Source organism: Myotis nattereri (assembly GCF_964212035.1).
Source record: "Myotis nattereri genome assembly, chromosome: 12".
Classification (NCBI taxonomy): domain Eukaryota; kingdom Metazoa; phylum Chordata; class Mammalia; order Chiroptera; family Vespertilionidae; genus Myotis; species Myotis nattereri.
Genome location: NC_138087.1, coordinates 59655517 through 59681264, shown reverse-complemented (window position 1 = coordinate 59681264; position 25748 = coordinate 59655517).

Here is a 25748-nt window from a genome sequence, read left to right as displayed (position 1 = left end):
CTGAGGCTGCACCCTCCACCCAGTGTGGCCTGACGGGCGACCTGTGCCCCCTGCCCAGCGTCAGGCCGGAGGACCTGAGGCTGCACTCCCTGCCCAGAGGGTCCTGCAGTGTGCCCCAGACTCTGATAGGAGGAAGATTTTCATACACATTTTACTAATTTTCTTTCATCTCTGACCCTTCTATTATAGAGAAAGGGCAAATAGCAATATTAAAATATTTCCTCTAATTAATTCCCTTTTAATGTGCATGAATTTCATGCACTGGGCCACTAGTTAATAATACTTTATTAGATGGATGTACCACAGTTTGCTATTTTTTTCACTTACTGAAGGACATCTTGTTTGCTTCCAAGTTTGGGAAATGATTTATAAAGCTGCTATAAACATTTGTGTGCAGATTTTTGTGTAGATTTAAAATCTCAACTGATTTGGATAAATACCAATAAGCATGATTGCTGGTTCATGCAGTAAAAACAAACAAATAATAGTTTTGTAACACGCTGTTCAAATGAAACTAGACACAATTGGTCCAAGGCTGCCTGTCACTACTTGAACCAAATTAAGCAGAGACAGGGTTGAATCATATATGAGTGTTTATTCCAATAATGCCAGCAGTATGGGGAGAGCAGTCAGTCACCCTGGAAATTCTTCTCTGACCCCCCTCTGCAGTTGGCTGATTATATATATACTCATGAAGGAGAAGATGGCGATATGCAGCTGCAAGCTTCAAGTGTAACATGGAAAGGGGAGGGGAGGGTCTGCAGTCTGGACTCAAAGTCCAGTAACAAGGTGGCTAGGTTTCTCTGATGTTAAAACAGTTCAGCCCATTTTTGGGACTGAAGAATGGTCGGCATTCCTGAGAAAAATTCCAGGAGCGGGTCAGGGTCAGGGCACAGCAACCAAATCAAGTGTGTCTTGTCCTTGGTCTGTTCTCAAAATGTATTTATTTTCTGAGTAATGGACCCATTGAGGCGTCTTATTCTTTTACAGCCTTGTTACCCAAGGTCTGCAAGAAAACTTCGTATCTATACTTAGTAAGGTGAGTAATTGTTAGACAACCGTGGCTCTGTGTTTATTACATGCCCTTTCCCACTATCACAAACTTCCTTCCAAAGTGGCTGTACCATTCTGCAGACCCCAGCAATGAATGAAAGGCACTATTACTCAAAATCCTCTCCAGCAGTTCATAGTGCCAACGTTTTGGATTTTAGCCATTCTAAATGCTGTTATTGACATCTCATTGTTTTAATTTACATTTCCTTAGTGACATATGATATTGATCATTAAGTATTGAGATGATATTTGACATCTGAATATCCTTTTTGGTGAATTGTCTTTTCAGATATTTTGCCTGTTTGTTATTTAATTATGTTTTAATTATTAATTTTAAGAGATCTTTTTATATTTTGGATAGCAGTCCTTAATCACAAATAGGTTTTGAAAATATATTCCTCCAGTATGTGGCATGTCATTTCATTCTCTTAGTGGTATTTTTAGCATAGCAGACGTTTTTAATTTTAATGAAGTCCAATTTATCAATTATTTTCTTCAGACAACCTGCTTTGGTATTTTATTTAAGAAGTCATAGCAAAACCAAAGGTCACCTAGGTTTTTCTCCTAACATATTATCTGAGCTCTCTTAGTTAGAAAGACATATTTTAAGTGGTATAAGGTGGGAATGTATTACAAATTCTTTTAAAAAGAGAACCGAAATCAGAGTGAGAAGAGAGAGAGGTACCTGGCAAATTTAAATACGCAGATCAGTCTTCAATGTGGATTTTGATAAGATAAATGAACTCCATACTTGCACCAGTACCCTCAAGATTCAAATTTATAATAATGAAAGCATCTACAGTGGGGCCTTGACTTACGAGTGTCCCGACTAACGAGTTTTTCGAGATACGAGCCGTCTCTTGACTGGTTTTTTGCTTTGAGTTGCGAGCTAAAATTTGGGTTACAAGCCAGCTTCAGATACCCCACCGCTAGTTGGCGCAGCGAACGTCACAGTGAATGCCACAACATCAGCCCAGCATTCAATTCATTGTAATGGTGAAAATTGATTTGACATACGAGTAATTTGAGTTACGAGCTCCGTCACGGAACGAATTAAACTCGTAAGTCAAAGCCCCTCTGTATTTGGCCAAACTTAGACTACATCCCCGGCTCTTCACTAGTAGGGTGCATTATATCTGGATGGATAATTTAAAAAAGGCAGTCCAAATGGGTAAGAGTCAGTTCCCTAACAGCTAGTCAGAAAAACATCCAGAAATAACCCCAAAGTGTTCAATACACAGGAGAGATCACAGCCCCATAAAAATAGTAGTGTTTTAGCTTATAATAATGTAACTGATAGTTCTTCAGAGATATTTTTTCCTCTGGCTTTCCATTAACTCCTTCTCCTTTTATTTTTATCCTTTGTGTATTTCACTTGTACAAGTTGAACAAGCAATCTCAAAAATTATGGTCAGTGATTTTTATAAAATACAATCAGGTACTTTTTAAGGAGTGCTAATTACAATTAGAGCTTTTATAAGTTCTTAGCTTAAATGAGGACAGGAAAATTAAAAATATATATATATTATTAAAGGCAAATGCCATTTGCCTAAATAAGTATTCTTTATTCTATGCCAACACAAGTCCCTAATGACTAGCTATTAAAATGGACTTTCTAGCTATTAGGTAGGTAATGGATAAAAGGGAGTTTGAATGATTGATTTTGATGCTGTCTACAGGCTCACTGGGGTTCATGGATTGCTATCATTTATCCATCAAGAATTCTAAAACTACATGCTGTCATCACATCAGTCATGGGTGAAGATGGTGCAGGCCTGTTTAATTGACTGGAAAACACTAATGTGCTAAGATTAATAGAAATGGAACTTGGATTCCAAATTCTATTCCTCAATAGTAATGTAGCTACTACTAGGTAAAAATTATGAGGTGAAATATTCAGAAATAATGAAAATTTCAATTAAAATATATACTACTCTCAGAAACAAATAATAAAGCATGCTTTAAAATAGCCAATCTGTGCTAGAAAGTTATTTTTTTCTTTTTACGCTGGGCATCATATCTCAAATATTCCCTTACCATATTTTTTGTACAATGAATGGTCATTTAAAATACTATCAAATAATATATTGTCAAATACTGTACACAATTGGGAATGTTGTCTTCTTTGCCACTTGATGAAGAAATGGATAATGTTCATTCCTTTAATATCTTTTTATTTTATGCTTACAACTAGAGACCCAATGCATGAAATTTGTGCACTGGTGGCAGGGGGGGGTGGGGCGGCGGGGGGAGCGCATGTTCCTCAGCCCGGCTTGCACCCTCTCACAGTTCAAGACCCCTTGCTCCTTACCACCCGCCTGCCAGCTGCTCCTTAGCGCTGCTCCTCAGCTTCTGGCTGAGTGGTACTCCGCCTGTAGGAGTGCACTGACCACCAGGAGGCAGCTCCTGCATTGAGTATTTGCCCCCTGGTGGTCAGTGTGCATCATAGCGATTAGTTGTTCTGCCATAAAGGTAACTTAGGCTTCTATTATATAGATGTTACAAGTACTTTCTTAGATGTGAAAGTTACAAAGATAAATAAGCATAATTTCTCCTATCAAACACTTATTTTTGAAAATGAGAGGAAGATTTCATGTAACATTATGGAAACATGATATTTCCATATAAAAGTCTAAAGATATGACCAAATCAAACAAAAATGAGACTGATTTTTACTGGGGAATGTCCTCAAACAAGAACATTAAGATAATTCTGGTAGATATACCAGAAAATAGAAAAAGCTTCATGGAGAAATGACTCATAATTCTGATTCCCAAGAAAGTGGCAGGGAAATCCTCCTCATATCCTATAACTTATAGTGGCAAGAAGAAAGTATCATGATAAGGATCTTTCCTCTGGGACTCATTTAAAACAACATAAATCAATACATTTCCAAAATTATGGCAGCAGTGCCAGAAGAGTAACAGCTTGACTGCTCCATTCAGAAAATAATAATTGAAAAGTCTGTGTAAGGCCTGGTGTGTGTTGAGTGGGTGTATCAGTTTCCTAGGGCTGTTGCCGGGAGCCAGTCCATGCTTGCTGTTTCCAGGAACCTGGCATATATGGCATACTGTTCTTAATATGTTTGCTCACCTTCTTGGCACTATGTGTTTTAACCAAGGTCTCTGAGAAAGGTTGTTTCCCCAGGTAGGGATTTTCCCCTGAAGTTAGGGAGGGAATAAAACCTCTTAACTACATGCCAGGTGGGTAATTAATCACTTTAACTATGAACAGTCATGCTTAAGCTACATAATCTTTACGCACTGGAATGGAGATAAGAAACGCCCTAACCTTTGGAATAGAGATTGATAGGATTGGAATCAACTGGTATAAATACAGATGTAACAAGACAGAACTTAGAAGACAGAACTTAGAAGACAGAACCTACACAGAACCTAGAGACAGAAGAACTTCGCTGGAGAGAACATGGCAAAAGATCCTGGACTGAACCTGACTACAGAAATTGGCAAGAGAACCTGACTAGAACCTGGTGACTGAACCTGGCTGGAGAACCTGGACAGAACCTGGCTGGAGAACCTAGCAAGAGAACATGGACACAGAACCTGGCTGGAGATCCTAAGCAGAACCTCTCTGGAGATCCAGACCAGAACTTGGCTGGAGATCCTGGCTGGAGATCCTGGCTAGGTTGCTGATCAACTGAACACTGTCTCCGTGTCCTTCCTTCTTCGCCGACTCCGTCTACGCCTTTGGGAACCCCTGGACCTGCTGGGGTTGAACCCCGGCAGGCTGTCATAACAAAGTACCACAAATTGGGTGGCTTAAAACAATAGAAATTTACTGTTCTGGAGGTTAGACAAAAGCAAGGTGTTGTCAGGGGTACCTTCACTCTAAAACCTGTATGGTAAACTTTCCTTGCCTCTTCCTCGTTTCCATTGGTTGTCAGCAATCTCTGGCATACCATAGATTTCAGCTACAGTATCTTAATCTCTGCCTCCATTGCCATGTGCCATTTTCCCTGTGTGTCTGTCTTCACATAGTGTTTCTCTCTTCATACAAGAATTCCAGTCATATTGAATTAGAGCCAACCCTAATGACCTCATGTTAACTTATTTACATTTGCAAAGATTCTGTTTCCAAATAAAGAAAGTCACATTCACAGATACTAGTACCTGGGTTAGGACATCAATATATCTTTTTTAGCTCCAAACAGTGAGTTTTTGTTTTTGTTGCAGACTTATTCTGCTACATGAAAACATCTTTTACTAAAGGATAATCATAGTTAGTAGGAGCTTATCCCTCACCCTGGTGGTGGATAAGAGTGAATCCATTATCCAATTGAGACTAGACTTACCATTACATCATTCATGAGAAAGAATCTTAATACCTATTGTAAGAAAGCACACAACAACATTTTTTAAATATTAAAGGATAAATTAATGATAAAGTAGGCATGTAATATAATGAAATAGAAAACAAGAAAACATTAGAAAGGATAAGTTAATGAAAAGTTGGTTTATGTGCTTGATTAAAAAATAAAGAGATAGAGTAAAGCTTTTGAAATTTAGAAATGAAAACAGAAAAGTTAATATTTTTAAGAGAATATTACCTCTAAACTCTAGAATAGAAAATTTATACATCTGAAGGGAATACATAAATTGTTATTGATAGTTAAACAACCAACATTGATATAAGAAGGAAAAAGAATTTGATAAATCAATTACCATAAAATAAATTGTGAAGATGATAGGAAGTTTATTCTTAAAAAACACTGACTAAATTATTTTACAGATGGATTCTACACATTTTTTAAATAGTAGTTAAATATAATTGAAAAGTCAGGACTACAAAAACACAAATTCTTTCTAATTGACTTTTTAATCCTAAATAACAATATTTAATAACAATGTGATAAATTTAATTTAGTAAAAGAAAACTACTAAGATCCTGGGTACAAAATTTTACAAAAGCAAGTCGAATGTATCAACTTATCAACAGATTATCAGGATTTACTCTAAGACTTCAAATATGAATTGACATTAGGGAACTTAACATAATTGTTGTATGAATAAATTACAGTGGACAAACCATGTAGTTTATCCAAAATGCAAAGAAAACAGCTGATAATATTCAGACAAGGACATTCATTAAAAATAAAAACTAACAATTGAATGACTCATGATAATTTGTATCTCATGGTAAAATTGTGTCGCTGAACTTTTATCTGCATCTTAATTTTATTGTGTGCACACAAAAATTTTTGGCATGGATTAAAGAATGGTTGATATTCAGAGATATAAGAGAAAAAAATAATGATATAGCTGTTTTCCTATTTGAGGCACCAAATGTTGCAGCAAAGGCTAAAGCCGTTTTTGGCAGAATTCTAATTTCAAAGCCATAATTTGGACATTCGTTAAACAAAAAAATGTGGGTGTTTTGAGTCCCCGTTCTCTCTCGCCGAAAATCGAAGAAGGATGTTGCAGACAAAACAATTAATGGAACCAAAGTTTATTGGGAGAACCCAGTCCTGAAAAAGGTGCAGCTGGGGTTCCAGGAGCAGACCAGTGTCCAGAGCTTCCTTTCCATGTTATACTCAGAAGTAGTTTAGTATGCAAGCTAATTAAAGTCTGATAGCCCATGTGGGGAGGCCCACATGGCCATAAGCCACCTGGGCTCAGGGGATGTGCTCCCCAGCAACAGGAATGTCAGGTATCCATTGAGCACTGTGCTGGGCATGAAGGGAAGGGAGCATGTGCTTTCTTTGTATATATGCTTGCCTCACTGCCTTGTGATTGGTTATTGGCATGCTGTTTGTCTTAGTAATATCCGTACATTATATTTTATTTTTATTTTATTTATTTATTTTTTCAGCATCAGCATTATAATTTTATTATGTTACTAGAGGTCCAGTGCACGAAATTTGTGCACTGGTAGGGTCCCTAGCAGCTGCTGGCTGTTGGCCGGGTACTCCCTCCCTTCCCCCAGCTGGCCCCGCCCCCTGGACAAACTCCGGGATGACCTCCAGGTCAAGGGGACAATTTGCATACTACGCTTTTATTTATTTGTTTATTTTTATTTTTTTTTCTGAAACAAATTTTTATTGGACAAACACATGAGCATTGGGTGTACTTTGTGAAGATTATGGGCAAAACATCCAGTTAGCAGTTAAGCAAAGATTGAAAAGCATATACTGTAAGGCTATTGTTTACACATGAATTTAATACATGAAGCTTGGATATACGCATTTTGCCCCAGTCTAAATAGAGTGAAGCAAATCTAGTAATTATGCATAAATCTTAAAACAAGGATCACATTTTATCTGTACATTTTAAAGTTCATGTCTCCCATGCACACCCTTCCTTCCCCACCCAGTTGGGATGCCTTAGTAAGTCCGCCTGGCAGGTTCTAGTTTTCATTTCCTCCTCCCATGGTCCTGATCCTATCTACCTCACTTTTTTCTGTCCATTCCTACTAAAAACCTTGGTTTATGTTTATGTCTAATTTTATTGTGGCTTCATAAATGAGATAGAAAGCACATCCTCCCTCATGTGATAAACATTTATATCTGATTTTCAAATTGAACTCATTTCCACCTAAATGTAAGCTTTGCTTTTCAAGAAACAATCTCTCACCTTTAATAGAGTTAATCACCCGCTACTAATTATTTAATGCTTACTTCTTAAGTCCATTTCTACATAAAATATTCTGCATAATACTTTGTTCCTATGTTTATCTTCCTAATCAGACTGTGAGTTCATTAAGATAAAAAAATAAATGCACTGTGGAAATTAAATGCATTATTATTGAGGAAAATGTAACTGAGGAAACTAAATTGAGACATGCACCTTCTTAGTACTGAATAAAAGTGTTCTGTTTAGCCCATGGTACACAGAGACATTTCAAATGATGGACAGAGTGTTGTAACAGAAGTGAAACAAGATATGCTATAAATTTTGTAAATGAAGTATAAAAATTTCTTAACATGGAAGAACAATGGATAAGGGCACAAAATTCCATTTTGTAACTTTTAGGAACCAAAGCACTTAATAATTTGTCACAGGTAAAATTAATCCTTACTCCACCGACCTTGCAATTTCCAGACAGAAAAAGTGCTGGCCATCATATCATCTAGGAATTCCCCCATGTGCTTTAGTCCATCAGCTGAAACAGTTTCAATTGGTTATGACAGATGGGCATGAAATCTGTCACAGTTATGATGGATTGAGGAGGGGAAAGCTTGATAAATGCTGAGAGAGATTAGATCTTGATGGTTATTTTTACAAAGTTACTCAATTGAGTACTGGGTACTTACTATAATTTCTTCTAGGAAAATTATTACTGCCTACTAATTAACATACATTTTACTTCATTTTTTGACTAAAAATGTCAATGATAATTTTATGCCTGGAATTATTAGATATAGCAAGAGAAGCACACCTAACAAAATCAACTTAATAGTCATCTATTTAAAAACTATTGATATTCCAACATTTATCTCTATCTTATGAATATCAATGTTATATGTATCTTAAATGTGCAAATATAAAAAATATATGACTATATTATTACTATATCCAATCAATATTCTTTTAATATTTTTATTAACCTAATAGCATACCTTAACAATTATTTTTTTAAATATATTTTATTGATTTTTTACAGAGAGGAAGGGAGAGAGATAGAGAATTAGAAACATCAATGAGAGAGATACATCGATCAGCTGCCTCCTGCACACCCCCTACTGGGGATGTGCCCACAACCAAGGTACATGCCCTTGACCAGAATCGAACCTGGGACCCTTCAGTCTGCAGGCCGACACTCTATCCACTGAGCCAAACAGGTTAGGGCAACAATTATTTTTATAAAATTCTCATTTTAAAAAATTACTGGGAAATTGCACCTGTATGATTTCTCTGATCTTTTAATTGATTTTTTTTCTGCCAAAATGGTTAAATTATAAAAGGAAAAGTCAGAAAAAATGCCCTTTTATTCATTTTTATTTTATTTTTTAATATATACAATCAGCCTTGTGTAATTTAGACCCTCAAAATAGAAAGGAGTTTTACATGGAAAGAAGTCTTAGTCTTATATACTTCAGTTTTAATCATCATTACATTTTAGACAATTTCTCCCTTTTTTCAGAATCCCTGTTTTTCAAAAGATATCCTCTTTAGGTTTCTCCATATTCAAGGGGTTGAAAAAAGGGGGAGGGAAATTTTTTACTTTTTTTCCTTAATCTTCCATGCTAGTTGATCCAGAACCAATTGTTCTAGGACCCCTTCCCCACCCTTCCCTACTCTGGTACAGCAGGAGTCCTGAGCTTGCCCTCTGGGTTTCCTTGGAGGCAGTTTCAGCTGAATCCAACCTGTTTGGAGTTAGTGAGAGATGATAGAGTGGTGGTTCCTCAAAATATTAAATATAGAACCATATAATCCAGGAATTCCACTTCTGAATGTTAATTTAAAAAACACACACACAAAAACTCACAAAACACCAATTCAAAAATATGTCTGCACCCCTATCTTCATTGCAGCATTATTTTTAATAAGTACAAACTAACTTTATTCTTGGGTTTGTTTTTAGGTATAATACTCTTCATGGTAATACTTTGTGTATATGTTTTTCTTTCTCATTAGACTTTGAATCCATTAAAATAAAAATTAATAAACTGTGGAAGATTAATACATTATTATGAATAAGAATATAGGATCTCTCTATATATGATATATTTCTCCATCTTTTCATAATTTTTGTAGCATTGGCTCCAGCTCCCAAGTGACAGAACATGGTCATAACTAGTTGAGGGTGATCCCAGCCCTCACCCAGCCCTTGGACTTCCTATCTTCCCTTTTTCTTAGCAGCTTATGAATTGTTAAATATTTTTTTCTGCTATTGATAATCTTGGAGTATCTTCAGTTTCCCCCTTTGTGTTCTTAGTTCAGGCATCACCTGGTAACTAGTTCTCTATTAAATTACTCTTATTTTAACTACTTTCAGTACTTATGACCTATACTCCATTCTGAATGGATTCTGAATGATATACACTCCAACTAAAACAATTTGTCATAGTTACCTTGAGTGTTACGTTAGTATGTGTTTTAAGGCTACAGGGTAGCTATGGTTCAGTACTATAATCAATCATGAATAGATGTCATGGATGAGAACAGTATATGTAACTGCTCTCATGCCATATAACTGCTGTAGTAACCAATTCTGAATTATATCTTGGTCTTACCAGTATATTTTGCCATCACAAGGTCTTGTAAAAGTCTCTTTCTCAAAGACCACTTTTTAAAATCTTTACTATAACAGTTTTTGAAATTTAAGGCCCTCATTGCCTCAAATCCAGGTATTCTTAAACCATAAAATCTGGTTTCCACATTTTGGCAAGTGTTGGAAACGAAATTAGAACCTGTATCAGTGTCCTATTCCTGCTATAACACATTACCACAAAGTTGGTAGATTAAAAGAGCTCAAATTTATTGAATATATCCTGGAGACTGATGTCTCATTGGGCTAAAATCAAGGTATCCATGGGCTATATTCCTTCTGGAAGTCAGTGAGGGACTATATATTCATCTTATTTCCAGCTGCCCATGTTTGTTGGTTTGTTAAGTCCTATCATTTCAAATTTAGCAATTACATCAGTCTGATCTCTGCTTCTCTCCTCACATATCCTTTTTGATTTTGATCCTTTTCTCTATTTCATATAAGGATCCTTATAATTACATTTAACCTACCTAGGTAAGTAGAATAATCTCCCGGTTTGAAGAACCTTAACTTAATCATATCTGCAAAGACCCCTTAACCACACATGAAATTATGTCCCACGATGGTGATGATTATAACCCACATTTAGTATCAAGCATGAAAGGATTAATAGGCTAATTAATATTTTATTTATTTTGCTATAAAAGAAAAACAAATTTAAAATGTTATTATTTTGGTTAAATATCTGCAAGACTACATGTTCATGTGAATCTTAAGTTAGTAGTAAATTTAGAAATGTGAAGTAAGCATAGTCATAAGAATTCTGTATAAGGGAATTCATGTAAAAGCCTTAAAGGATTACATTTGCAAGATTCAGAAAATGTAAGAATGCTTTAGTTGGCACTGTAAGAACTGTCACAACATTCTGTATGGCACAATGTAGTTCTCATTGCATCTTGGAGACCAAATACTGACTTCAGCTGATGTCAGAAGAGAACAAAGCACATCCAAGAAAAATTTAACAGTTACAACTTTAGTTTACTGATGCAGTTGGAAAAAGATATTCCCTAGAAATAAAGTGTTCAAAACATATCTAAGTGGGAGAGACTCTGTAATGATAAATGAAATTATATGGTCTCTCCATGGCCCAAATCATTGGATTTCATTTTCTTCTAATTGTTTTTTTCTTTAACTTTTAGCACAAATAAAACCTTAAAAGGAGAAGAAGTTGACTCTAAATTATTTCACAGGATGCTTGATGGAAGGTAGCATGGCATTTTAAAATAGCAAAGAGTGGGCTTACAGGGGAGTTAGGAATATCTCTTCCGTATTTGAAAGCCTGCCAAGAGTAAAGGTATTAATGCCTGTTTTAGATAAGTATTTCAAATATAGATCTGTGTTTATGTGAAGGCAGGGTTTTGTGCCAAAGGAGTCCAAGTATGTCTGCTACCTGAGATAATGAGTATCCAGTCCGTATAGGTGATAAAACATTGATTCTACATACATTAAAGGGAATGTTTTGAAGAAAATATAACATTCATGTAGGCAGTCCTTATCTGGTGTCATTTGAATTCATTTGACTTTCTTACTCAATTTGAGCAACTTTTTGGCCCCAAAATATATTATTGGTATGAGTGTGCATGGGTGTATATTTATAATCCCTTCACGGCATTGACTGAATTGATTACATCAATGAGTTGCATGGCAGTGTGAAGTCTAAGACTTGACTGATATGGCATGAGTGTTGAAATTTCTAAAGGAAATTGGCTAAACAGAGTATGACTTCTTTTAAAAAAAAACAGATATTTCTGACAAAAATATTTCATATCCTTAATACTTAGTTGCATATAAAAATCAAGAATGTTAAACATAATTTATTAGAAAAAATAATGTATTTTTTACATCAACCATATCTAGGTTGCAGTTTCAGCTCTAGCATTTGCCAGCTCTTGCTTATACCACTTAGATTAGAAACAGGATTTGAATGTGAGGATAAAGTTAAATGAGGTAGGTAATGGCAATATCTGACACATATTATGGACTCATAGATATTTTTATTTTCTTTAAAATTAAATTATTTTAATTCCAGCAGAGTAAAATAACACTTGTCATTAATAGTCCATAACATGTAAGAATACAAATCAAGTATGAATCATAAAATAATGTCCAATAAACTTACTTCCATTTATTTACTTTCCACCCCCAATCCATCCATGTCCTATGGATACTAGGCTAAGCAGAAGCTGTTTATAACTATCTTATCTCTACTCACTGAGTTATAACTAATGAATATGAACCACATTGCTTCAGACTAAGTCCCAGTTATGCTTCATCCTATATAATAAAAGCCTAATGTGCTAAGTGTCCAGTGGTCCAGTTGGCCATTCAACAAATCAAAGCATAATATGCTAATGATATGTTAAGGCAACTCAATGGCTTGCTAGGACACATACTGACCACCAGGGGCAGATGCTCTGACAGGTAGGTTAGCTTGCTGCTGGGGTCCGGCCGATTAGGACTGAGTGAGACAGGCCGGACATACCCTGGAGCCCTTCTATGGTCCATCCCTGGCTGGCCAATATCCCGCTTCCCTCCCTGGACCTGATTGTGCACTGCTGGGGTCCCTTGTCCTGGTCTGCACCCTCTTGCAATCTGGGACCCCTCGAGGAATGTCAGGGAGCCGGTTTGGGCCCGATGCCAAACCACTGGTCACTATAATGTGCACTGACCACCAGGGGGCAGACACTCAATGCAGGAGTTGCCCCATGGTGGTCAGTGCGCTCCCACAGGGGGAGTGCTGCTCAACCAGAAGCCAGGCTCACAGCTGACAAGGGCAGCAGTGGTGGCAGGAGCCTCTCCTGCCTCCGTGGCAGCGCTAAAGATGTCCAACTAATGGCTTAGGCCCAGTGTCAGTTGGACATCCCCTGAGGGCTCCCAGACTGTGAGAGGATGCAGGCCGGGCTGAGGGACCCCCCCTCCCCTCCCCGCCAAGTGCATGAATTTTGTGCACCAGGCCGCTAGTTGAATATAATGTAAATGTAACTGCAGGGGAATCCAGTACTCCATTCCACCCAAAGTAACTGACACTACATTAATTGCTCAAACTACCACTTCTTAAAAAAATGTTTTTCCATTACACTTGACATTCAATATTATATTAGTTCAAACTACAACATCTTAAAGCTCACAGAAAACTTACAATCCTCCTGTCAAAAATCCCTTTAATTTATGGAAGTCAGAAAAATTTGACAGAGACAATAGAAGTCTCCAATGCAGAATGTTAGACTCTTGTAACGGTTTCTGAGGAAGGAAGAAAGCAGAGAGAGGTTCAAACAACAAACTTAAAATACTCAGTCATCCCCAGGACAACAATGAAAATCCTTTCTCTTGCCATGAGTAAATATGTTTTCCTCCATAATGTGTGCTATATGTAAGTTATCTCAATTGAAAATAATAAGTAAAATTGTATTATACTAATACTTGTCAAATCATTTGATTTAGGCCACAAAATAGTTTTTATTTCCACAAATATGGTTTCACAAATTTTAAATTTTTCCTTTACCAGTTTTTGTTATTGGTAGAATGAAACTGCAGTTGACATTTCATCTGTTTCTAACATAGGAATTTTTAATTAATAGATTCACCCAAATATGGGCAGTCTCTTAGATTTTAACTTACCATATGGAATTTGTATTATAAAATTTCTATATGGTACAGATATATAATAATTACCTAACAAAGAAGTATGAATTTCTATAACCTACTGGAATTATTAAGCATCTGTATTTTTCAACAAGTATAAATGTCCTAGTTAAAATAATAAAAATAATACCTTTAAAAACATAGACCTGCCATTTCTGAAGAATATTATGCATTTTTGTAATAAATATATATTTTACTTTTCAAAAATTTGAAATTATTTGGAATTATAAGAGGGATAAATACATGGTGATTTATAATATGTCTACTCAATGATTCATCAGCCTCTACATACTTTGCCTAGATTACAGTATATTATTTAAGCTTTCAAAAACTGTTATTGCTTTTCCTCCTATTTCTTCTTCTCTACTTTTTCATTACCTATACCTTTTTCTTGAATTATTTAACCTATCCTAAAGCCAATAGTTGGGGGCAGAGTAACAATGGTATCATTTGAGAGGTGTCCTGGCTTAGGGTGTCAGAGCCAAGCAGAGTAAGAAAGAAGCTGTTTGGCATAAAGTATGAAAGTAGAGTGAAAGTAGAATATATCCACCTGGATAATAAGTCTGAATGGGTTTTTTGGAATGCTAGTGGAGTGAAAAGGTTGCCCATGCAGGATAAAGCCTACTACGAGAAATCAGAGTCTAGAATACTAGTATAGTCAGGAAGGCAGCCCCCAATGAGGGTGTCTGAAACCAAGTTGACTGAAAAGGTTGTCCAAATATGTAGACATGCTGGTGCAGTTTGGCTTTTCCCAAATGAGGGAAAGAAGGTGGCCGATGCCTGGAGATGTCCCAGCGTGGGATGGCTGAGCCAAAGTATGGTGAGGAATACGTGCACTCAGGAGGGTTATCTTCTGTGGAGAGGCAACTCCAAATGGAGTAAACCCATCAATGGCTAAGTGTGAATAATCATAATATGAGAGAGTTACCAAGGGCATTCATACCAGAAGAAGACCTAGGATGGTTTGTCAGCTGCTGTGTTGGTTGAGAAGGACCTCTATGTAAATGGATAGAGCAGAACAGGGTATGAAAGAACATGAAAACAACAGAGGAGCAGAGATACTGACAATTCATGGAGGCAGCATAAAATGGGGTGACAAATTTTAAGGTGACCTCGCATGAAGAGTCAGAGCCTGAGTGGGGGAGAACCTTCTAGAGGAGGTGTGGCCAGCAGTGTCAGAGCCCAGCATGGCGAGGAAGGTCTTCACATAGAGAGGTGCTGAGGCATTGGATTGTTGGAGCTGGAGCTGTGAAGTGCTTCCCCAGGGAGAGAGCTCAGGGTGGCGATTCAGAGCCCTAGAAGGATCAGGAAGGTGTTTCTGTGGGAAGAAAGTCCGATGAAAAGATGACAGAACCTAAAATGTTAAGGAAGTTTCCCATAAGAGAGAGCAACCTAACAAAGTTACTCAGAATGAATTATTAAGGGAAACATCCAAAAATGGGGCAGCCAATGTGAAGCATCAGAGTTCAGGTAGAACAGAGAGAAAGTGAGCCCCGTAGAGGATGGTGACCACACAAAAGGTTGTTCTAGCATGAAATGCTGACGCCTTAATGGGGGCAATGTTCACATGGGAAGGCAATACCTGGATGAGTATTAGAGCCTTTGTGGGGTCATGAAGGACTTTGGCAAAAGAAAAGTGGTTGTTAGGTTTAAGAGGATGGATCAAGTAAATAAGCATATTAAAGATAATGGCAGTAAGTTTCTCATTGTTTAGAAATAGAGTTATCAAAAGGAAGGAAATTATTGAATTGGCACTGGTAGTATAGTATAAGATCATGATTTTAAAAATATAGAAATATTTATTCATGTCCTTTATGCCCTTTCTAATCAGCTTATTGTTTTGCATTATCTTTCTTGATGATTACATTTCCAACGATGGCTCCTTTGAGAAAGATATTCCTGGATTTTAAAATAGATGATACTAGGAAAAGATTAACATATCAAAGGGACAGAGTCTCTTTAAAAAACAGGACGTCAGAGGCCTGTAATCAGGAAGGGATCTTTCTGAAACTTTAATCATGCTCAGGAGAACAGTAAGGCCATGTTGGTCTGGAAGCACATGAGCAGCATAGGGGTTAAATACAGAGAAACTGGGGACAGACTGTTTGAACTGAAACATTGACTAGCTGTCAAACATTAGACAAATACTTAATCTTCTGTGCCTCTATCTCCCGACATATGTAATGGGAATAATGAGTAGGTTGATTTAGGATTATAATAGTTAATATTTTAAATAAATATTCAGCACTTAATAGGTAATTTGTAAGCAATTATTAAAAATACATTCTACTTGATCCTTACAATAGTCTTATGACAGGTATATTATTCCTATTTTATTGATTAAAGAAATGAAGCTGATAAAAATAAAATTACTCTATAGACCCAGCCTGTCTTGAAACACAGAAAGTCTGAAGCTGACACTGTTCTCTAAATGAGGAGGGAAAATGTGGAGTTGACATACAAGTAATAATTATAACAAAAATTCCAGTAAATTTGCTGTCGCATAAAAATACAAAAGCAAACTTTGGTCTTTAATTTTTAAAAAAATATTTTGAGATTCTATGAATTCAGAATGAAGTGACAAATGGAAGTGTGCATTTCTGAGAAGGAATTTTATTAATTATTAGTTTATTATTCTTTTCTACATTTGTGAGAAAGAGAAAAAATATTCACTAATCAGTTACTATGGACTGACTATAAATAGCACTGTAATAATGCATGGACATTTCCGCCTGACTTAGACTCAGCTTGCATTTTGTTTGTTTGTTTTAAATATATTTTTATTGATTTTTTTTACAGAGAGGAAGAGAGAGGGATAGAGAGGTAGAAACATCGGTGAGAGAGAAACATTGATCAGCTGCCTTATTAACACTCCCTACTGGTGATGTGCCCAAAACCAAGGTACATGCCCTTGACCAGATCGAACCTGGGACCCTTCAGTCCGTAGGCCGACGCTCTGTTCACTGAGCCAAACCGGCTAGGGCATCAGCTTGCATTTTGAATGACATCAATACACAAACATGATAGATGCTTATTTCTTTCACAAATAGTTTATCAGATATTAAATATTGATTAATAAAGGATGCTTTTAAAAAATAAGTCTTTGCAAAAATAAATTAGTAAATAAAAATTTTAAATCCAAAATTCAAGTAGAATGAATTATGCAAAATCTTTATGATTAATTTTAATGTCAAATTACATAATGTTTGTGCTAAAATCACATGATTGCATTATAAGAACACATACTAAAACTGTTGTCATGCAAAGGGAAGATTGACTTTACTGAAGAAAATTCAAAGTAGATCTAACCCATCCATAGATAAGTAGAATGGATTATATAATACTTTTATTATGACATTGCTTATATTCCTTCTCTTTTAACTTAAAAGGAAAATCTATTTTTTAAACATGAAAACGGACACAAAGACTGATTAACAATTACCACTTGGTAATTTTTACCAATTACCATGTATAGGAGAGGAGAAAATGAAAAGGAAAATGTAATTAGCGTAGATAAATGGGTGCATGACCCCATTAATTAAGCTGTAGGGGACATTCAACCCCTACAGAATTCTATATCACCTTTTTTTGAATCATTATCTTTTCACAAACAGTTTCTCTGGTACTTTGGTCTGTGAAGAAGGCTTCTATTTGTGATGTCACAGATGCCATTATCCTCATGGGGTGAAAACTTCCATCTGGTTAATGGGGTCACTCAGAACATAAATCTGAACTCAAATCAGTTAATACAATAGACCTGTGGTTTGCCCGTGTGAGCAAGAGAGTCAGGTGTGTGTTGGAGAGGGCAGATATGGATGGATCATTTTTAATTACGATCCCTGGACTGCTATTCACATAAGAATATCAAGCAACTTCTCCTATAACCACCCTAGTGTTTTAATCGATAACATAAAGAGGCCCAGCTTTACCAGAAAAGCATGCTGAGAATTTTGTATAAATGTCTCTTTGTTTCTTTGTTTAAGTTTTATGAAAGTTCAGTTGCTATACAATAAACTGCATGTAGTAAAGTGTTCCCTGGCTCATACCTCTTTGTCCTCAGGAACTGCTGATCAACTTTCTGTTACCAGAAATTACTTTGTGTTTTCTAGAATTTTATACCAATAGAATCTTATAGAGTGTACTCTTTTTTTTGCTTTCTCTCACTTAGAATAAATATTTTGTAGATCATTTATGTTGGAGCATGTGTCAGTGTTTATTCCTGTCAGTGACTGACTAGTATTCTAATGTATAGATATACTGCAGTTTGTTTATTCATAAGACTGTTGTGGTTATTTAGATTGTTTCCAGTTTTGTTGGTTGTTTACAAGGCATATTGGGCATTTAAAAATGTAAAAATATTATTTTGCCTATACATTTCCTATGTTCTATACAAAAAAATTGATACTAGGTGTACCGGTTACTAATGCAGATTTTGTAATCAAAGAAAACACAATAATTTCAAGAGAAACATCAAAAGTGCTTTATTCAAAGTAATGTCCATCGCTAGCTACACATTTCCCCATCTTTCAGGCAATTTGTGGATACCGTCCCAATAGAACATTTCTTGTTTTGAGGCAAACCATTCAGAGACCTAATTTTCCACTTTGTACATTTTGAAGTGCAGCTCAGAAAGTGTGTGTGTCATCGACTGGAACGTAATCTGAAGGAACAAGGCCTGGTGAATACAGCGGATGGGTTAATACTTCCCAGGCAAGATCTTTTAACATGTCTTTAACTGGTTTTGAAGTGTGTGATGTTGCGTTATCATGAAGCAAAATTACTTTGCCATGTCTTCTGGCCCATCCTGGTCGTTTCACGATCAAAGCGTGGTTTAAATTGACTTGGACATTCTTTGTCTTTCACATCAAAATCATCACTTTTAAAGCATTTACACCAGCATTCATGAGTATCTTGAGATGGAGCATGTTCACCATAAGCTTCCTGAAGTATACGATAACTTTCAACAGCACTTTTCTTCAAAATAAAGTAATGAATTAAAACTTCCCGCAAATGTTCTTTTTTTGGCATAAAATTCAACATTTTTAAGCATAAAAATATGTATGATGTTAACACCTTCAGAAAATTTGACATATGACGTTTTGAAGCTTGTCAGTACAACAAAATAGCACACATATCAAATTGCATACATAGCAACACATGTGTAACTCCATCGATTGAAAAAAATCCACATTATTAACCAGTACACCTAGTAAAATGGTTGTGACTTTAATTTTTAATTATATCACATATTAACTGCAAGGTCAGTCACAATTTTTAACAGAACATGACTAAGTCAGTGGTGTTGATAAATCTTGATTTTATATTTTGAAATCTTTCAGAGTAATTAAAATTAAAAAGTTTAAAGTAAGCCTGCCACTGGCAAGGCTTAGTGGTTGAGCATTAACCTTTGATCCAGGAGGTCATGGTTCAATTCCCACTCAGGGCACATGCCAGGGTTGTGGGTTCAATCCCCAGTGTGGGGTGTGCAGGAGGTCGCCTAGTGATGATTACCGCTCATCATTGATGTTTCTATCTCTGTCTCCCTCTCCCTTCCTCTCTGAAATAAATTTCTCAAAAAGTTCAAGATAATAAGTTATTGGGTATTTTTTCTCACATTTTTCCAATTTTACCTCAGTGATACCTGCATTACATCACTTGCATATCATTGTATATTAAAGAGAATGTTGTATCTTATACATGATTGGAACATGTTATTTATATACTGGCACAGTAATTCTATCTATTTTGCATTGCTAAGGCAGGCGAATGAAGGCTTTTTGATGGTATTTGCAGGGCATATGAATGTAGAGTTAATGATGGTCACAGTAGGTACTACCTAATGGCTTCATTATTTTTTATTATTATAGTGATCACTATAATCACGATTTGGATATTTTGTCAAATAACTATGTCTATGAGTCATTAATTTACTTTAGCAATGTGAAGGTCACAATAACTTGACAAGGACATTTTTTTAACATATTTCTATTGATTTTTTACAGAGAGGAAGGGAGAGGGATAGAGAGTTAGAAACATCGATGCGAGAGAAACATCGATCAGCTGCCTCCTGCACATCTCCCACTGGGGATGTGCCCGCAACCCAGGTACATGCCCTTGACCGGAATCGAACCTGGGACCTTCCAGTCCCCAGGCCGACGCTCTATCCACTGAGCCAAACCGGCTTTGTCGACAAGGACAGTTTTGATGGCTATATAAAGAGGGCTAAAATCATAACTGGAATGAAAGAGAGTATTCTTATAAGCTGATTTATAGTTTAAGGCTATAATAGATTTGTGGATATATATACACACAGGATCACATGGAATCACTTATTATTTCCCAATTATAGTACCATTTACTTCTTACTGTCTCAGCTTTTGCATTCTCCTTGGTTACTCAGCTCTGCATCATTGATAATTATTATTATGGGGAAAATAATTTATAGTCACAGGAATCTGCTACTTCAACAATTATAATTTCTTGAACTCCTCTTTCAACTTTTTTGATTGTTTATTTTTAAGTTTTTAAAATATCAGTAATATGTGTTATAAAAGAAAAAAAGTAAAGAGAATGATGAGAAATCTAATTCAGTATAATACTATTTGAGTATAGTCTTTAGCTTTATGAAGGGACAAGCCATGGGAAGATGTGAAAAAAAAATGCAGAGAAAAACACAAGCATAAAAGTGTTACTTAATGTCTTTTAAAAATAACAAGAAATGTTGAACTAATAGAGTAGAGATAGTATCAAGGAGACTGGTAAGACATCAAGCAGTAAATCAGATATATGTAAATAAGATATATAAATTACTTTCTTAGAATAAAAGGGAATAAACTTGTTTGGGACACGTAAGTGATACGGTCTGATTTATCTTTTAAAATAGGAGTTGTGTACACAGAAGGATTTAGGGAAACAAAGTAGGAAGTAAGGAAGAACTGTTAGGAAATACTACAGTGGTTCATGTATAGATGATAGTTTGGTCTGGAGTGGTTGTGGTGGAGGTGGTGATAAGCAGTCACAAATGGCATGTATTTTAAAGGGAATCTATAGGCATTTTGCATGGATTCAATCATGTATGGATGAGTGAATAGATTAATAGAATGTCATCAAGAATCTGTGCCTGGAATAACAATCGAAGGAACAAACAAATAAAAACATACTCATAGATACAGAGAAAAACTGATGGTTACCAGATGGAATGGGGGTTAGGGGTATGGATTAAAAAGTTGAAAAGAGTTAAGAAGAACAAATTGTCAGCTGTAAAAATAGTCATGGATGTATAGTATAGGGAATGTAGTCAATAATATAATAACTATGTATGCTGTCGGATGGATACTAAACTTATTGGGATGATCACTTCATTAGGTATAAATGCCTAATCACTATGTTCTTTACCTGAAATTAATGTAATATTGTATGTTAACTCTAATTGAAGAATAAAATTTTAAAAACCAGATGAAATATATAACATGATGAAATGAGAAGGTGTAATCTATTGCTAGGTGAATAAAGCTGATTATAAAACAAATATCTGAATGAGCCATATGGGGGCATTCTTTATATCAATATCTAAATAACATTCTGAGTACAGATTTTGTTTGATAGACAGACAGTCCAGTATCTTCCTAATACTTTTGAAGAATCATGAAAAAAGACTATTTTTTGCTTGTTGGTGCTGTTATGTGTGATTTAAAATTAGTATTCAGAGCTTTTCTTTCATTCGTCACTGGCCATTTCGTACCTTACTATACCTCTGGCTGTGTGCTTCACTTTCTAAATGTGGAAGACAGCAGCTATCAATTTTATTGTAGGTTCAATAATTCAAGTTTATTAATTATATTTTGTTAAGGTTTAGATAAATCTATATAAAAACTATGTCACAATTATTACGTTTAAAGTTTATTTGACATGCTAATTCTTGAAGAATTTCTGTGGCAGACTACTTTATTGAGATTCTAGTTGCTTCTGATGTCTAGGGCAAATATTTTCCCCCAAATATGCACATGGTAGAGAGGCATATTTTTTTTTACCAATTTCAAAAGCAGCGTTTAGTGTTCATATCATTCTACACAACTACTGTGACTATATTCAGAGTTCTTTGGGACTAGCTGTCTTATAACCTGTGAAGTCTGTACTCATGGATGTTAGCCCTAACATGGTGTTCTGTAGATGATCTCCCTTATTGGAAGGTATAAGAGTAAATTAGGTAACAAAATCAGTATTCTCCTTTTATATTTATTGACCTTGTCAAAATAGAATATAATCAGTAAACCTGCACTCTGACTGATAATTTTCATTGCCATCTTCATTCATTGTTAGCAGCATTGTCATTTTCTAGAAGGAAATCTGAGAATCAGTTTAATTACTAATAATTTTGACTCACCCACAGCTTCTATACACTATGAGTTGGATCTGCTTCACTGTAATCACTGATAAATATGAAAACTGGAGTTAAATCTACACTATACCAAAGCAACTGGAGCATGTTTTTAAAAAACCTAGAAAATTATTTTGCCATGACCCATTGAAAAGATCATGACTATTAACAGTAATATTTTTAAATATCTTTCAGTACATATTCTCCAGAAATACCATTTCTTCACAAAGAATGGTCTTGAAGGGACATATAGCAGATAACATTTATAAAATGTTTTCAATGCTGCACTAAATATGCATATTTTTAAAATTATATAATTTAAAGTGAATGGCTGCTTTTTCTCATGAAGGTAATTTAATTTAATCAATGATTCCATCTTTGTTTTATTCCAAAATTGAGAGGAAGTTTTAATTATTCAGCACCAAATATATCACTCTAGGCAGGGCAAGCATGTTAAACTCAAAGGCTAACATGGGCCAAATAAACGAGGTATGCGGCCTGTGGGCTGCGAGTTTGACATACTTGCTCTAAGGTTTTTATATATACACTTTTATTAAAAAGAAAGGAGGAAATGTCCTCACTTTTATTCTTAATACTCATTATTTTGTTTTTAATTTCTTAATCTTTTAAGCAGATATTAAATTTTGTCAGTATTTTCAAAGAATCTAAATCTGCATATAATTTCCTCTAATATAATTTGTTTTAAACATTATCAGAAACATAACAGAATTATTTTCTTCAAAGTATGTTCTTCAGGCTAACTAGCTTTTATTTTCTAACTTTTATAATAGACAGGTCATTTTTTTATTGCATTCTTTTTATTTTCACTTAAGTTTGCTTAATTGTGTACTTATCTACTCACTCAAGTTGAATATATCTTCTTTATTCTGTCATTCCCTTTTCTCTGGGACTTTGCCCTTTAAAGCCTTAGCTGCCTTCGTATCCTTCACTATATTATTTTTCTTCCTATTTTGGTGAGACTGTTGAAAAATCTGCTGTTTTCTGCTTTTTCTCTCAGCCCCAAATGGCTGTAGTATTAGGAAATTCTCAAGGAAAATACATTCAAGAACATGGAACTCACCATATTGTTTCCCATTTTCTAGCCCCTTGCTTACTAGCAAGTTATCTCTGAGGACTTCAAACAGAAAATGTGAGTGTGTGTGTGTGTGTGTGTGTGTGTGTTTCATTTTTAAGCTTTGTTCCTCAAGGGGAGGATTGTTCTGATATAAGCTATTCCATCATAGCCAGAAGTGGACGTTCTTTCCTCTGTTGTACAGAATGTGTTCTTGGTGGTTTATCTAATTATCTAACACTAGAGGCCTGATGTACAAAAATTCGTGCAAGAGTAGGCCTTCCATCCCCCGACTGCCATCACTGGCTTCCCTCTAGCACCCGGGACACAGGCTTCCCTCCTCCCACTGCCCACAGGCACCTGGGACCTGGGCCCCAGCTTCATCAGGAAGGACATCCGGAATGATGTCCAGAAAATGTCTGGTCTAATTAGCATATTACCCTTTTATTAGAATAGATAGTAAATATGGTACAGAATATCAAAATGGGATCATCATTGCATTAAATGAAGAATAAGCATTCCTGTAGTTGGAACATATCTGAGGAAGTCTAGAGTCACTCTTTGAAATTAATAGTATCTTTCTTTTCATGAAGGATAGTTATATTATTTTACATTGTTTTTGTTGTTGGAAATAATTGTTGTTTAAAGTTAAGAGGAGGAACAAGGGTGTGATTGAATTTTGAACAGGCTCAGGGTATATACTCTGATGAATGCAGCTGTCTGTCTCAGTGTCAATATCTTGTTACTGTTATTTTTCTGCTGCTGTGTTTGGGAAACTAAACACTTGACTTTATTATGCTTAGAATCCTGAGTATGATAGAGGTTTTTAAATCTCCTGCATAAGATTGTATTTTGAACAGGATCTCATGGGAAGAGAGTCATGGCACATCATACTGAGGGACTGTAGAAGAAGAGGGCCACTACTGTTGTCAAATGTTGCAGCAGTTCCCAGGATCAGAAAGTAACTTCCTGATTATGGAAGGAAGGAGCAGTGTCTTCTTCAGGGACCTAATTTGTGATTTTGCCTTGAGCATAGTGTGGAAACTTAGCCATGCATCTATTTATTCATCCTATCCATTGGATCCTTAAGAAAGTATGGACTCTGTGATAAACCTTTTTAGTGTATCCAGAGCAGATTGAACCTTTCCACTTGAACCTCTTCTAATCAACCAAGTCATTGCTGCCAAGTGTGCCAATGAATTTTGTAAGTTGTAACACTATGATTGAAAATATAGCATAGGAAACAAAAGGAACTTCAAATTTCTCTGTAGTACATTTTGTCACTAAAATCTCTAAAACTTAAATACCTAAATAATATGCTTATTAATTATTATATGTGGGTATAAAGCTGTTTTATTACCATTATTGTTGTTATTGTATTTTCCCTGCATCATTAATATTTACAGCTATATATATATATATATATATATATATATATATATATATATATGTGTGTGTGTGTGTGTGTGTGTGTGTATTAAAATAACCACCACAATCACTATATCCATTTCCTCACATAGTTACCATTTCCCTTTTTGTTTTGTTTAAAATTTACCTTAGCAAATTTCAGATATATGCTAGAGTACTGTCAACTACAATCAAATTACTGTGCATTAGATCTGTAGGACATCTTGCATAACTGAAACTTTGTATCCTCTGGCCAATATCTCCCTTTTCCTTCCCTCTCAGCTCTTGGAAACCACCATTCTATTCTCTGCTTCCATGAATTCAACTGCTATTTTGATATTATCTTACTGAGAAAATCTGTCTACTTTGTTTGGGTGCCTAACAAGCAGTGACTTGTAGTATTTAACTTAGTGATCATGATTTTTGAGACTCTGTGGAGGTGCAGTACTTGTCTTGAAATTACTAACAAACACTGGAGGTAAAACTTATTACTGAGGCTGTGGACTATACAAACTCAATAAAATGGTTACAGCTAATTCTGTTTAATTACTTAGAAGAGAAGCTAGAAATTATGATATAATTTACACATGATATAGAATTGTTTGCTTGAAATCTATATCACTTTATTAACCAATGTCACCCCAATAAATTCAGTAATTTTTTAAATTTAAAAATAATTTTTAAAATGGTAATTTTTACACTGCATGTCTCATATTTATTATCAATTCTTAAATTAAGGATTCTTCACAAATTTAATCACCAGAATATGATTATTTGAAGAGTGATAGTTTAAAAAGATAACTTTGAATTTTTTTCAAAGTGGATGACCAGCAATGTATTTCTATTAAAGATATTGATAATTCTTAAATATTGAATATTGGCTATATGATAAAAGAGTTTGACATTTTACATGCTTTACTTACCCTTCCTCAAGCACATAAACAAATATACTCAAAATGTTTCATGTCA